This window comes from Schistocerca piceifrons, chromosome 8 (assembly GCF_021461385.2).
Source record: "Schistocerca piceifrons isolate TAMUIC-IGC-003096 chromosome 8, iqSchPice1.1, whole genome shotgun sequence".
In the NCBI taxonomy this organism is placed as follows: domain Eukaryota; kingdom Metazoa; phylum Arthropoda; class Insecta; order Orthoptera; family Acrididae; genus Schistocerca; species Schistocerca piceifrons.
Window position 1 is genome coordinate 377,967,846 of NC_060145.1, and position 14,577 is coordinate 377,982,422.

Consider the following 14,577-nt stretch of genomic DNA (forward strand, 5'->3'; position numbering starts at 1 on the left):
GGGAAATCACGGAAAACCTAAATCAGGATGGCCGGACGCGGTATTGAACCGTCGTCCTCCCGAATGCGAGTCCAGTGTCAAACCACTGCATCGAGGAGGAGCCGTACAGCATCTCGCATAACACCTTGTGCCCTTCTACTGAGATATCCTTATGACTAAATGTAGATCTCATATCATCGATGCATATAAAATCTTCTGATCACATGACATGGATACAAAATGGTCGCGTTTGGCCACACTTCTTCAACATGTCCACCCAGTCTTGAGAGACATATACAAACTGCACATGTCAGCGAACATACTGGTCCACAACAGCAAAATCTCGATCGCTTGGCAACATGGAATGTCCAGGAAGGGGGAAGTAGTGCTCAATGGGGTAATATCTTCCTTCTGCTATAAGCAGCATCCAAACAAATACAATGTTCCAGTTTTCGTTTTGCCCAGAGCAGTTGTCTGAAATTGCAATCAACTTATTCCCTCGTATATTGTAATCTTCAAAATACTTCAGTAAGCAGCTGCCTATTTCCTCTGAATCCCTTGATGCTACCATTTCATCCTAAACAATGAAATGACCTTGTGACGAATTACAGGGATGAATGCTGAAGTTACATGTCCACAGTTTCCTCTTATAGAACATTGGACCCGTAGAGAGCTTAGGAGTGGAAAATGCCTGTTGTAGATCGAAAGTTATAACATGAAAGTCTTTATCAACAACTTCCTTCTCTGTTTGCACTTTTATATTATCTTGGTATGCCTGGGCTATTCTGAGATGTTACTCCTTCTGTATATTAATTTCTCTTAATTTTTCCAGGTCGTTTTTTGCTTCCAACAGTTGAATTTCATTTGAATCACATGTTGGGCAAGTATCTGATTTTGACAGTTTGAATGAAATATTGAAATCTTGAATGAAAATGCGATGATACCTATCAAAAGATACAGGCTTCGCTTTGATATCAGGACAGTACCGATATTTATCTTTATAATGGTTGTAGCAACTTTGTATGGAATATTCCATCAACACATAGAATTTTCGCCATTATCATTTCTACTATAGTGACTTTTGTATTTTGGTATACCTTCTATATGTTTTTGACCAATTTCACGTCTTCTTCTGAGTAGGCATGTGGTCTATTCTTGTGTTTGAGTCTTCTTTCTTCTGGTGGAATAATAGCCCCTGCTACATTTTGGACTGTATGTTTTCTACTCTACCTCTTTTGTGCTGTAATCCACGGATTCTCAAAACAAAATTTTACAGACATCAATGCTTCTGCCATCTTTTATAAAACTGTATCGTACAGTGTTGTTACGCCTGCTAATTTCATTGCCTGTATATTTTATTTTTATGGGTTCTAGCAGCATGGAACCAAAGAAATGAGCATTTTCTTTATCAAAGTCCCCAGTGTTCCAGAATGACTTGTTTGTACTCTGTATAAGCTTCTCCCCAATCCGTTCAAACCACTTTTTAGAACATTTACAGGAAATTCCAACTAAATTTCTCGCCTGGATCACTGTACCTTCTTTTGTAGTATATTCAAGTCCACTATACCTTGGAAGTTTCTTCTGTTGTTGTTTGTTCACTGGATTTTTTCTTTTCCTCGATGTTTTCATTGTGACATCTTTAATCCTACGGTCAGTTCTGTTGCGATCCCCCTCATTCTATTAAAAAAAATATTTTTGCATTGATAGTGTAATATTAAAAAAGTGCTGTTAACCAATAAAATGGTAACCTCATCAATTATAAGATCAATAAAATGGTAACCCACAACTACGAGAAAATTTCTTTTTGTAAACATCCCATGATTTACAGAGGACAATGTAGTTACATTAAAAGACGTGTTGACTCTATCTTCATGTCAAGATCTTTTCAAAAAGTTGAATATGGAAATAAAATAGTAGCCTAACTAGCTAGCATAAAGATAATGGTAACCAGCAAATAACAATATGTTTTGAAAACAAAACTTACTTGACTTGCAGTAGAATCTTCCATCTCCTCCTTTAAATTGAAATCTGGATCATTAATGGCATCAATGAAGCATTCAGAATCACTGGAATCACCACACAATTCACTTAAAATTACAAAAATATCACAACTTCCCTCGCTACAATCTGCTGCTACCTCCATTTTGAATTTGTGGGTTACCATTGTTTCTCACCAGTGTATGTGGGTTCCCACTAAAACAAATGAACATTATGCTGCCATCTGTCATCAACATGATGAACTCGTTACACCACCCAGCGTAGTCCAGGTTAACCATTGTCTTACTGTACTTGGTTTGAAAAATTCAAATTTGAGGGTTACCGTTGTCATTCCCTATACCATTCAAATATGGGCAGGGCTCATTTCTCTACAAGCAGGTTGGTTTGAATAGCAGAGCGTGCTGCCAGGCATGATCCTGTTCCATGTGGCACGCCTTTTCCTTCTTTCCACCTTTGAACTGACTTGCCCAGCCAGTTACAGGGAGACCAGCAGCTTAAGATGGACTCGGCGTGTTTCACCCTAGCAAACATTGCCAGAAGTGAAGGAAGTGATAAATGAGGGATAAAAATTTTGAGATTCATCAGTGATCGAACACAAAAAGTTTACATCCACTTTCTGCCACTGCACCAATCAGACATTTTGTCTTCGTTTTTACTGTGTTGTAGGTCTTCTTCCCACTTAGAACAAACAAGTAAAATGAATGGAGTTCCATATTCGACATAATAAAGAAAAAGAAAAGAAGAAAAACAAAAGTAGATGCCATATAATAAAATTAATTTCTTCTTAGGCAGACGTAAACTGTGACTAGAGCTTATTTTTTAATTAGAATATTTGGTTCATTTTTCCCCATTCTGAGATTTCTCCTATTTAAAGGTGACGCGCCATTATTGGTAATCACGTCTACTAATCCGTTATATAAAGTTTGACATGAATCTTGGTTGTAATTTTATCTTGCTTAAAATTGAACCTAGACTTTTTTCTCTCTGTTGTTCTAAAAGTTCTATATGGGCAGGTGCGTTGCGCTGTCAACCTCTAATGTAGTCTGTATGTAATACTTATTCATTATTATTGTCTATCTTTATCGTATTACATTTAAACGGTAGTGGAAGAGAGGTCAAAGTTTGTATCGCACGTGTTTCTTTAGACGTCAACTATTCGAAGAAGTCCTGAACACCCCATTTCTCTTGTTTCATGGTGTAATTGCCTAGGTTCTCTGGTATCCAAGTACGAAACCTGGAGGGGAAATAATTTCCAATCTGGTTCTAAGATGAAATTTCCTGGCAGATTAAAACTATGTGCCCGACCGAGACTCGAACTCGGGACCTTCCCCTTTCGCGGGCAAGTGCTCTATCATCTGAGCTACCGAAGCACGACTCACGCCCGGTACTCACAGCCTTACTTCTGCCAGTATCTCGCCTCCTACCTTCCAAACTTTACAGAAGCTCTCCTGCGAACCTTGCAGAACTAGCACTCCTGAAAGAAAGGATACTGCGGAGACATAGCTTAGCCACAGCCTGGGGGATGTTTCCAGAATGAGGTTTTCACTCTGCAGCGGAGTGTGCGCTGATATGAAACTTCCTGACAGATCAAAATTGTGTGCCTGACCGAGACTCGAACTTGGGACCTTCGCCTTTCGCGGGCAAGTGCTCTGCCATCTGAGCCACCGAAGCACGACTCACGCCCGGTACTCACAGCTCTTCTTCTGCCAGCTCAGATGGTAGAGCACTTGCCCGCGAAAGGCGAAGGTCCCGAGTTCGAGTCTCGGTCGGACACACAGTTTTAATCTGCCCGGAAGTTTCATATCAGCGCACACTCCGCTGCAGAGTGAAAATCTCATTCTGGAAACATCCCCCAGGCTGTGGCTAAGCCATGTCTCCGCAGTATCCTTTCTTTCAGAAGTGCTAGTTCTGCAAGGTTCGCAGTAGAGCTTCTGTGAAGTTTGGAAGGTAGGACACGAGATACTGGCAGAAGTAAAGCTGTGAGTACCGGGCGTGAGTCGTGCTTCGGTAGCTCAGATGGTAGAGCACTTTCCCGCGAAAGGCGAAGGTCCCGAGTTCGAGTCTCGGTCCGCCACACAGCTTTAATCTGCCAGGAAGTTTCAAATCAGTGCACAGTCCGCTGCAGAGTGAAAATCTCATTCTGGAAACATCCCCCAGGCTGTGGATAAGCCATGTCTCCGCAGTATCCTTTCTTTCAGGAGTGCTAGTTCTGCAAGGTTCGCAGGAGAGCTTCTGTAAAGTTTGGGAGGTAGGAGACGAGATACTGGCAGAAGTAAAGCTGTGAGTACCGGGCGTGAGTCGTGCTTCGGTAGCTCAGATGGTAGAGCACTTGCCTGCGAATGGCGAAGGTCCTGAGTTCGAGTCTCGGTCGGGCACACAGTTTTAATCTGCCAGGAAGTTTCATATCAGCGCACACTCCGCTGCAGAGTGAAAATCTCGTTCTGGTTGTAAGGTACTTGGGGTGTCTATGTCAGGGATGGTCCGCTGTAATGTACGGGGTGGAATACAGGAAACTCATGTTTTTAAACTGCTAGTCACTCAGTGGGGAGTCGGGGTATTGTCTTTTGGCGTCATCCGGCCCGGAGCTCAGATAACGCAGTTTCGGTTGTTTTGAAGCGTTTCAGCATAGAGGCTCAACTTTTTTTCGAAACAATGGTTCAACATCTTTGCCATCGAAATTTTAATTTTGAAATTTGAGGTACTGTCTCAGATCGAAATATCCTACTCTGATGGGTTGAGGTGTTTTGATGTTGCGGCTCTGTGATGAAGTAGAAACCACATCTCCATTAGACCGAACTACGGAAAACGGAGACACAATAAGAAGAGCAGTTGTTGGTAGTCCTAGCGAATTTGAAAGGTGACAGGTTTGATGATGGGTACTTCAGGTCGTTCGCTTCATCACATCTTACAAGATGATAGCCAATTTCACTTATCCAAACAATGATCGTAAAGCAGCTGCATGAACCAGATTTTGTGCAAAGTAAAGAATTTTGTGGCAAAATGGATATGAGTGTTTAGGGAAGGTGCAGTTGTCCTAAGAATGCTGTCAATGTACACAGATCTGTCACTGCCTTAAAGACATTATTTTCCGAAACTTATTAATGTATTAATGTGTGTGGATGTCAAAAATGGCGAGATGGCCATGGGCATTCACAAAAAAAAATCGTGAACATATTTAGTGTCAACGAAAGAGCTGTGTGCTAAAATGCAACACATATGTGAAGAAGAACACGAAAATGACTTAAAGAAACGCTGACCTCTTAAGATGCTTTAAAATAATTTGAAATATGTTCAGTCTTATCAAGACTTTCATTACAGTCGTAGAAGACAGTATTAACCTATACAACATGTAGACTGCGTCTGCGGAAAAAAGAGACCGTTACAAATGTTTGTATATTGCAGAATACCATTTTTTCAATGAATTCTTCTGAAAATCCATTTCCACCAGTTGTTGAATATTGCTCATCAACTAGTACCTTTCAAGGTTGGATTAATAGAAGAGACAGATAGAAGATACAACGAAGAACGGTGCGTTCCTTCACAGAATCGTTTAGTCCGCGACAGAGCATCAAGAAAATATTCTACGAACTCGACTGGTAGATGGCACAAGAGAGGAGTTGCGCACCACGGAGAAGTTTATTTTAGAACTTTTGAGAGAATACGTTCCTGGAAGAGTAGGGTAAATACATTTCGCGAAATGATCATGAAGGAATACCGCAGAAGTTGAAGCTAATACGAAGGTTTAACGACAATAATTGTTCCCATGCGCTATTCGCCAAAGGGATAAGGAAGGGAGAAAGGATAGCGATAACAGAAGGACCCTCAGCTACACACCGTCAGTTGGCAGGACGCATTTAGATGCAGATGCGCAAACTGTAATTAAACAATAGAAGCAGTTTGAGTGAAAGCATATCGATGTAAGCCACAGTGAGAAGGCTGACGACTTGGAAATAGAGGAAGTTACTAGTGGAGTATATCCTGATATTAACCTTTTACATAAAGAACATTATGTCTACCTGGGTCTATAATCGAAGTAGAGTGATAAGATCAGTGGAATATGTAACATCAATAGAGCGGTATTTTGTAGCTGCTACAATAAGTCTGTCGAAGATCTGAAACAGCAATTGTTCTGTCGCGGCATTTGTACAGCTCCGAGGAAAAAAAAAAAAATGCTGCGTTTGAGTCCGTCGTACATCCAGTTGTCACAGAAAATTGTTTCGCTTTTCAGTAAGAACAATGTGCAACTTCTTATACAACCACTGAATTTATAATGAAAAACATGTTTACTATTTCAATTTGATTGTAACTTAATTTATAGGTATAGCACCTTAGCAGAAATTATTCTGCATTGTGTTCGTACGTATTTCATATGATCTGTGTTTTAATATTTATCAATATCTGTTGAGCATTCAAGCTGATTCGCTGGAAGATGGTTGCTTTGATGACTTAATTTTTTAAAAAAAGTAATGTGATACATGTCAAATAGAAGAACGATAGTGCAATGTGCAACGTCCAGTTGTTGTTGTTGTGGCCTTGAGTCCAGAGACTGGTTTGATGCAGCTCTCCATGCTACTCTATCCTGTGCAAGCTTCTTCTTCTCCCAGTACCTACTGCAACCTACATCCTTCTGAATCTGCTTAGTGTATTCATCTCTTGGTCTCCCTCTACGATTTTTACCGTCCACTCTGCCCTCCAATACTAAATTGGTGATCCCTTGATGCCTAAGAATATGCACAACTTTTCCTAGTCAAGTTGTTCCACAAATTTCTCTTCTCCCTAATTCTATTCAGTACCTCTTCATTAGTTATGTAATGTACCCATCTAAGCTTCATCATTCTTCTGTAGCACCACTTTTCGAAAGCTTCTATTCTATTATTGTCTAAACAATTTATCGTCCACGTTTCATTTCCATACATGGCTACACTCCATACAAACACTTTCAGAAACGACTTCCTGACACTTAAATCCATACAAATACTTTCAGAAACGACTTTCTGACACTTAAATCTATACTCGATGTTAACAAATTTTTCTTCTTCAGAAACCCTTTTGTTGCCATTGCCAGTCTACATTTTATATCCTCTCTACTTCAACCATCATCAGTTATTTTGATCCCCAAATAGCAAAACTCACTTACTACTTTAAGCGTCTCATTTCCTAATCTAATTCCCTCAACATCACCCGATTTAATTCGACTACATTTCACTATCATTGTTTTGCTTTTGTAGGTGTTCATCTTATATCCTCCTTTCAAGACACTGTCCATTGCGTTCAACTGCTCTTCCAAGTCCTTTGCTGTGTCTGACAGAATTACAATGTCATCGGCGAACCTCACAGTTTTTATTTCTTCTCCATGGATTTTAATTCGTACTCCGATTTTTTCTTTTGTTTCCTTTGTTGCTTGCTCAATATACAGATTGAATAACATCGGGGATAGGCTACATCCCCGTCTCACTCCCTTCCCAACCACTGCTTCCCTTTCATGCCCCACGACTCTTATACCTGCCATCTGGTTTCTATATAAATTGTAAATAGCCTTTCGCTCCCTTTATTTTATCCGTACCACCTTCAGAATTTGAAAGAGAGTATTCCAGTCAACATTGTCAAAAGCTTTCTCTAAGTCTACAAATGCTATAAATGTAGGTTTGCCTTTCCTTAATCTATCTTCTAAGATAAGCCGTAGGGTCAGTATCGCCTCACGTGTTTCAACATTTCTACGGAATCCAAACTGATTTCCCCCGAGGTCGGCTTCTACCAGTTTTTCCATTCGTCTGTAAGGAATTCGTGTTAGTATTTTGCAGCCGTGGCTTATTAAACTGATAGTTCGGTAATTTTCACATCTGTCAACACTTGCTTTCTTTGGAATTGGAATTATTATATTCTTCTTGAAGTCTGAGGGTATTTCGCCTGTCTCATATATCTTGCTCGCCAGATGGTAGAGTTTTGTCAGGGCTGGGTCTCCCAAGGCTATCAGTAGTTCTAATGGAATGTTGTCTACTCACGGGGCCTTGTTTCGACTTAGGTCTTTCAGTGCTCTGTCAAACTCTTCACGCAGTATCATATCTCCCATATCATTTTCTTCTACCTCCTCTTCCATTTCCATAATATTGTCCTCAAGAACATCACCCTTGTATAGACCCTCTATATACTCCTTCCACCATTCTGGTTTCCCTTATTTGCTTAGAACCGGGGTTGCATCTGAGCTCTTGATATTCATGCAAGTGTTTCTCTTTTCTTCAAAGTTCTCTTCAATTTTCCGGTAGGCAGTGTCTATCTTACCACTAGCGATATACGCCTCTACATCCTTACATTTGTCCTCTGGCCATCCCTGCTTAGCCATTTTGCACTTCCTGTCGATCTCATTTTTGAGACGTTTGTATTCCTTTATGCCTGTTTCATTTAGTGCATTTTTGTATTTTCTCCTTTCATCAATTAAATTCACGGTCTCTTCTGTTACCTAAGAATTTCTATTAGTCCTAGTCGTTTTACCTACTTGATCCTCTGGTGCCTTCACTATTTCATCTCTCAAAGCTACCCAGTCTTCTTCTATTGTATTTCTTTCCCCCATTCTTGTCAATGGTTCTCTAATGCTCTCCGTGAAACTCTCTAAAACCTCTGGTTCTGTCAATTTATCCAGGTCTCATCTCCTTAAATTCCCACTTTTTTGCAGTTTCCTCAGTTTTAATCTATAGTTCATAACCAGTAGATTGTGGACAGAGTCCATATCTGCCCCTGGAAATGTCATACAATTTAAAACTGGTTCCTAAATCTCTCTCTTACCGTTATGTAATCTATGTGACACCTTCCAGTATCTCCAGGCTTCTTCAATGTATACAACCTTCATGTACACAACCTCATCATACATTTCATCAATCTCTTCTCATCTGCGGAGCTAGTTGGCATATAAACTTGTTCTACTGTGGTAGGCGTGGGCTTCGTATCTATCTTGGCCACAATAATGCGTTTTACTATGCTGTTTGTAGGAGCTTACTTGCATTCCTATTTTTCATTCATTATTAAACCTACTCCTGCATTACCCCTATTTTATTTTGTATCTATAACCCTGTAATCACTTGACCAGAAGTCTTGTTCCTCCTGCCACCGAAATTCACTAATTCCCACTACATCCACCTTTAACCTATCCATTTTCCTTTTTAAATTTTCTAACCTACCTGCCCGATTAAGGGGTCTGACATTCCACTCTCTGGCCTGTAGAACGCCAGTAACGAAACATAATTGTAAAAGCCGACTGATCAATATCAAACGATAACAGTGAAAGAAGGGGAATGTCAGTCAGCATGCATAGGAATTAGACAATGGCAAGATCGTGGCCGACTGACAATAAAGGTTAACGTTTGGCGATATTGCTCTATGGCGACATAGCGACTATACATCGCCTTTGACTGACAAAATAAAGGTCGCTGCCATGTGCAGTAGAGTGACAATAATATCTGTGACTGTTTAGTTAGTGTCTAACCTCTGACCGATGTTGATCATGATGCAATTGTGCCCAGTAAAATAAAGTAAGGATTTATCTGCCACACTCCGTGTACCGTTTATTACTTATTAACGCCTGCTGGTACCGCATTTCCTATAGTGGTGACCCACGTTTACCGTGCCACACTGCGATTTCGTACAAATCTGTCGCGCCAGTTAGGTACTTGACAATGCTGCCATTGATCTCCGCATCGCCTCACCGCGTCTAAGACGGCACCGAGAATATTTGCAAACAGTGTCAGGATGTGATATGATCATTCCGTGCGAAAATATACAAAGCAACGTTCGATCTGGACTAGAGCAGCTTCGGCGCTGTGATTTAGACAGAAACAATGTCGAGTGCAGTAACGAACAATGGCGCCCTGTATATCCTGCAACTGTTGATCGTATGCTCCTAGATTTTGCTCTATTCTGGCTCCCACGATTACCTGGGACTTCTGAACCTTGCCAGTGACTTTAGAGTAGCCGGCCGGTGTGGCCTAGCGGTTCTAGGCGCTTCAGTCTGGAACCTCGCGACCACTACAGTCGCAGGTTCGAATCCTGCCTCGGGCATGGATGTGTGTGATGTCCTTAGGTTAGTTAGGTTTAAGTAGTTCTAAGTTCTAGGGGACTAATGACCTGAGATGTTAAGTCACATAGTGCTCAGACCCATTTGAACCCTTTTTGACTTTAGAGTGATATTCTCCAGCCACAATACGGAAACTCCTAACTGCTCCTTTCCATTGCATCAACAATGGACTCTGTCAAATAATCCTGTCGTTATCTCGCCAGTAGTGCGAGATCATGGGTTTTCCCCATTCGGCCGATGGGTTCACCTCAGGGAACGCCCAGCCCCCTCCCTTTCCCCTCTGAATGGCTCTGAGCACTATGGGACTTAACTTCTGAGGTCATCAGTCCCCTATAACTTAGAACTACTTAAACCTAACTAACCTAAGGACATCACACACATCCATGGCCGAGGCAGGATTCGAACCTGCGACCGTTGCGGTCGTGCATTCCCAGACTGTGCGCCTAGAACCGCTCAGCCACCCTGGCCAGCCTGGCAGACAGCATCTCATCTGTCTGAACCAGGGGAGGATGGTCTGCTTGGACTTGTCTCTGAACATTCGAACAAAGAAGACATCATGTGACTCTCAGGTGTCATAGAACTTTCTGTAGATATCTTGCTCTGTCTTGTTTAAACCAGACTGTAGAGCGTCCTGTGCTCCAAGCAGAGGATGTCTGTTGCCACTCAAGCATCATGCAACTTCCTGTGAATGGAAGATTCTGATTGGTTCTTTCTGAATTTACCAGAGAAATTGCTGCTGCCGGTGTGGGAGCACTGTCCACCACTTTTGGTAGATTGACAAACTAAAAGAATCACAGTGCATACTATATTGCACTGACAGTTAAACACTGCCAAAGTGGTCTATAACTCATGAAATAAATAAACTGCCACCAACGACACTTTCTCAATTACATTGCTCTGCTGCTGTCGAGGAAAGTTTGAATTTTTCGGCGTGAAACCGATCTCCAAAGAGGCTATATCACCACAAACAGTTGTACCACCTTACCATATCGATATAGTAAACACAGTTAGTATCCTGCATCATACAAAATCATCACTTCTGCATCCTGCATATAACTATCGACCGCCAAACACTTGTACATAAACTACGAAGAGAGAGAGATAAAAAAAGTATAAGCACATCAGCATATCTAGTTGCAGCACTAGATATTTCCTGCAAGGATGGTTATTCATCAACAGCTGCCAACGGTCATGAGACTACTGACCCTGCACACACTGGCCTGATGCACGATCAGAGTAGTCTCTGTGGATACAGTCATTGATGTACAAATGCTAAACACACCGTTTCTGATCTGGCCTGCTTGCTGCTGTAGTTTCCACAACGAGTTGCTCCATCATGTGTAGACCACACACTTCTTCAATGTCTTCCATATCTTCAGAACACTCTAATCTACTACACTCCTGGAAATGGAAAAAAGAACACATTGACACCGGTGTGTCAGACCCACCATACTTGCTCCGGACACTGCGAGAGGGCTGTACAAGCAATGATCACACGCACGGCACAGCGGACACACCAGGAACCGCGGTGTTGGCCGTCGAATGGCGCTAGCTGCGCAGCATTTGTGCACCGCCGCGGTCAGTGTCAGCCAGTTTGCCGTGGCATACGGAGCTCCATCGCAGTCTTTAACACTGGTAGCATGCCGCGACAGCGTGGACGTGAACCGTATGTGCAGTTGACGGACTTTGAGCGAGGGCGTATAGTGGGCATGCGGGAGGCCGGGTGGACGTACCGCCGAATTGCTCAACACGTGGGGCGTGAGGTCTCCACAGTACATCGATGTTGTCGCCAGTGGTCGGCGGAAGGTGCACGTGCCCGTCGACCTGGGACCGGACCGCAGCGACGCACGGATGCACGCCAAGACCGTAGGATTCTACGCAGTGCCGTAGGGGACCGCACCGCCACTTCCCAGCAAATTAGGGACACTCTTGCTCCTGGGGTATCGGCGAGGACCATTCGCAATCGTCTCCGTGCTCTAGAAGGTGTAAGTCAACTACCCTGGCCAGCAAGATCTCCGGATCTGTCCCCCATTGAGCATGTTTGGGACTGGATGAAGCGTCGTCTCACGCGGTCTGCACGTCCAGCACGAACGCTGGTCCAACTGAGGCGCCAGGTGGAAATGGCATGGCAAGCCGTTCCACAGGACTACATCCAGCATCTCTACGATCGTCTCCATGGGAGAATAGCAGCCTGCATTGCTGCGAAAGGTGGATATACACTGTACTAGTGCCGACATTGTGCATGCTCTGTTGCCTGTGTCTATGTGCCTGTGGTTCTGTCAGTGTGATCATGTGATGTATCTGACCCCAGGAATGTGTCAATAAAGTTTCCCCTTCCTGGGACAATGAATTCACGGTGTTCTTATTTCAATTTCCAGGAGTGTATATACTGATAAGGGGTGCTAACTTCCTCGGCACGCGAGCATCTGGAGGGATCTTGTGCGCTAGGGTGGGTGCCATGAGTAAGATTGGCGTGCAATAGTCTTCATTGAACAGCAGCTATGGACTTGGCTCAGACTGTGAGTTCATGACATGTGGAATGTAGCGGATATAGTAAACTACTACTCCTGGTCAGCTACAAATGAAGTCAGTGACGGTGTTGCAGGGGGGTTGGTCAAAGAGAATGCGGGGAGACCTTTCAATGTCCAGCTTTATCCTAAGAATGCGAGAATGCTCTATGATTCCAGGCGACATAAGGAAAGATGAGCAATCGTAATCGAAAATTACGCACCTTGATCAGACTGCTAGATGTATGTAGATAACCTAACTGCACTGGAGTAGTATGCTATCTGGTATATTTTAGTGCACATGTTTGAGAATTAACAGTGAATGGACGAACTGCACAATTATCTATCTACATTCACAATCTAGTATTTGGTACTCACAAAGTACTGGAGGGGTGGTTGAACGATGGTACAGAAATTGGGGGAGCATGCTGCCGTGTCATTGGTCAGCGTTGAAATTACGGAAAAACTGGTAAAGCTGCTAAAATTGATCAGACTGTCAATTGTGGTGCTTATTACAGTACATTATCCCGCATCAGTGATGTCTTTTTCATCCCATCCATCCACTGGTGTGCTGTTGATTACCACTAAGTGACTGACTGACACCACATGTTTGAGATGGAGAGTCTTGGGGGAGCAACACCTTCCAAGGATGGCCAGCACCAAAGCAGAGATCACGTGCATGACTTCGATATGAGGAGTCAATAGAAATGGAACACCGAGACGTCTGCTACCCTTTCACTGTGGGAGATGAGATTAAATGTAGAGGTGCTGTTTGGAAACGCTCCACAATGCCGCAGACTCTTTCAGTTTCCATATATTGTGATGCCGTCCCCATTTTAGTTAATAAGTGTGGTGTCACCGCCAGACACCACACTTGCTAGGTGGTAGCCTTTAAATCGGCCGCGGTCCGTTAGTATACGTCGAACCCGCGTGTCGCCACTATCAGTGATTGCAGACCGAGCGCCGCCACACGGCAGGTCTAGAGAGACTTCCTAGCACTCGTCCCAGTTGTACAGCCGACTTTGCTCGCGATGGTTCACTGCCTACTTACGTTCTCATTTGCCGAGACGATAGTTTAGCACAGCCTTCAGCTACGTCATTTGCTACGACCTAGCAAGGCGCCATTATCAGTTAGTATTGATATTGTGAATCATGTACCGTCAAGACCGACGTTCATCATTAATGGATTAAAGTTAAGTATTCCACCAGCTACGTCCGTTTTTCTAAATTCTAATTTCCTTGTCCTGTTCCAGACCTCACGCCAGCCTGCGTGAGCTAAAACGCGTGCATTTCGGCTTCCTCTAGTAACACGGTGTTGGCTCTCCTGCCAACCACAACAATAAGAAACATGGCCTCTGTCTTTTATTTCAGGAATCCTATGTGTTGTGAGAGCAGCAGCAGCATAATTTATGCCATATGATATTCAGATTTCAGTCAGAGCCAATGGGTCGAAACATGTTAATGTCGGTTTATCACCTGACATAGACCTTGAAGTTATGGTAGAAGAAAACAAAATGTATGGTTGCGTACAAAGCTGTAGCCATACACTGCTTGGATGTGTTACAGCAGAAAAACAATTTCTCAAACATCTTATGAAAGAACAACACAGGGCCCTCTCTTATGACTGACAGTCTGTGACATATGGTCCTCCTACATAATGGGCAACGAAAACCTATACACTGGTCTATGCAAGCGACTTCGATCATGGCCCACCCACTCCAATGCACCAGTACATGTATATGTATTGGGGTAGCCACATCCGATCAATGTCAACAGATAGACGGTATTAGTTTCCTGAAATATTAGAAGAGAGAGATGTGGTGATACCTTATCGAGTTCTCTGCTGGGTGACACTAGCGGAGTTTTTATAGTTCATAGTTTTTCTCTGTTCGATAGTACAAAATAACGAGAATGGGGAGAATGTTTGGTTGACAGACTTGAATGAACCCTGAGAGATGCAGATCTCCTTCGGACTGCAGTATCTGTATGTAGTTTGGAAATGCACCGCAATGCAGTAGCAAAATCCTT

General features: G+C 42.9%; 1 protein-coding gene across 1 annotated transcript in view; it reads left to right on the top strand.

Moving 5' to 3' along the window:
- Positions 1-14,577, top strand: part of LOC124712360 (coiled-coil domain-containing protein 96-like) — a 198,696-nt gene that overhangs the window by 47,694 nt on the left and 136,425 nt on the right. The gene's annotated exons all lie outside the window — the stretch shown is intronic.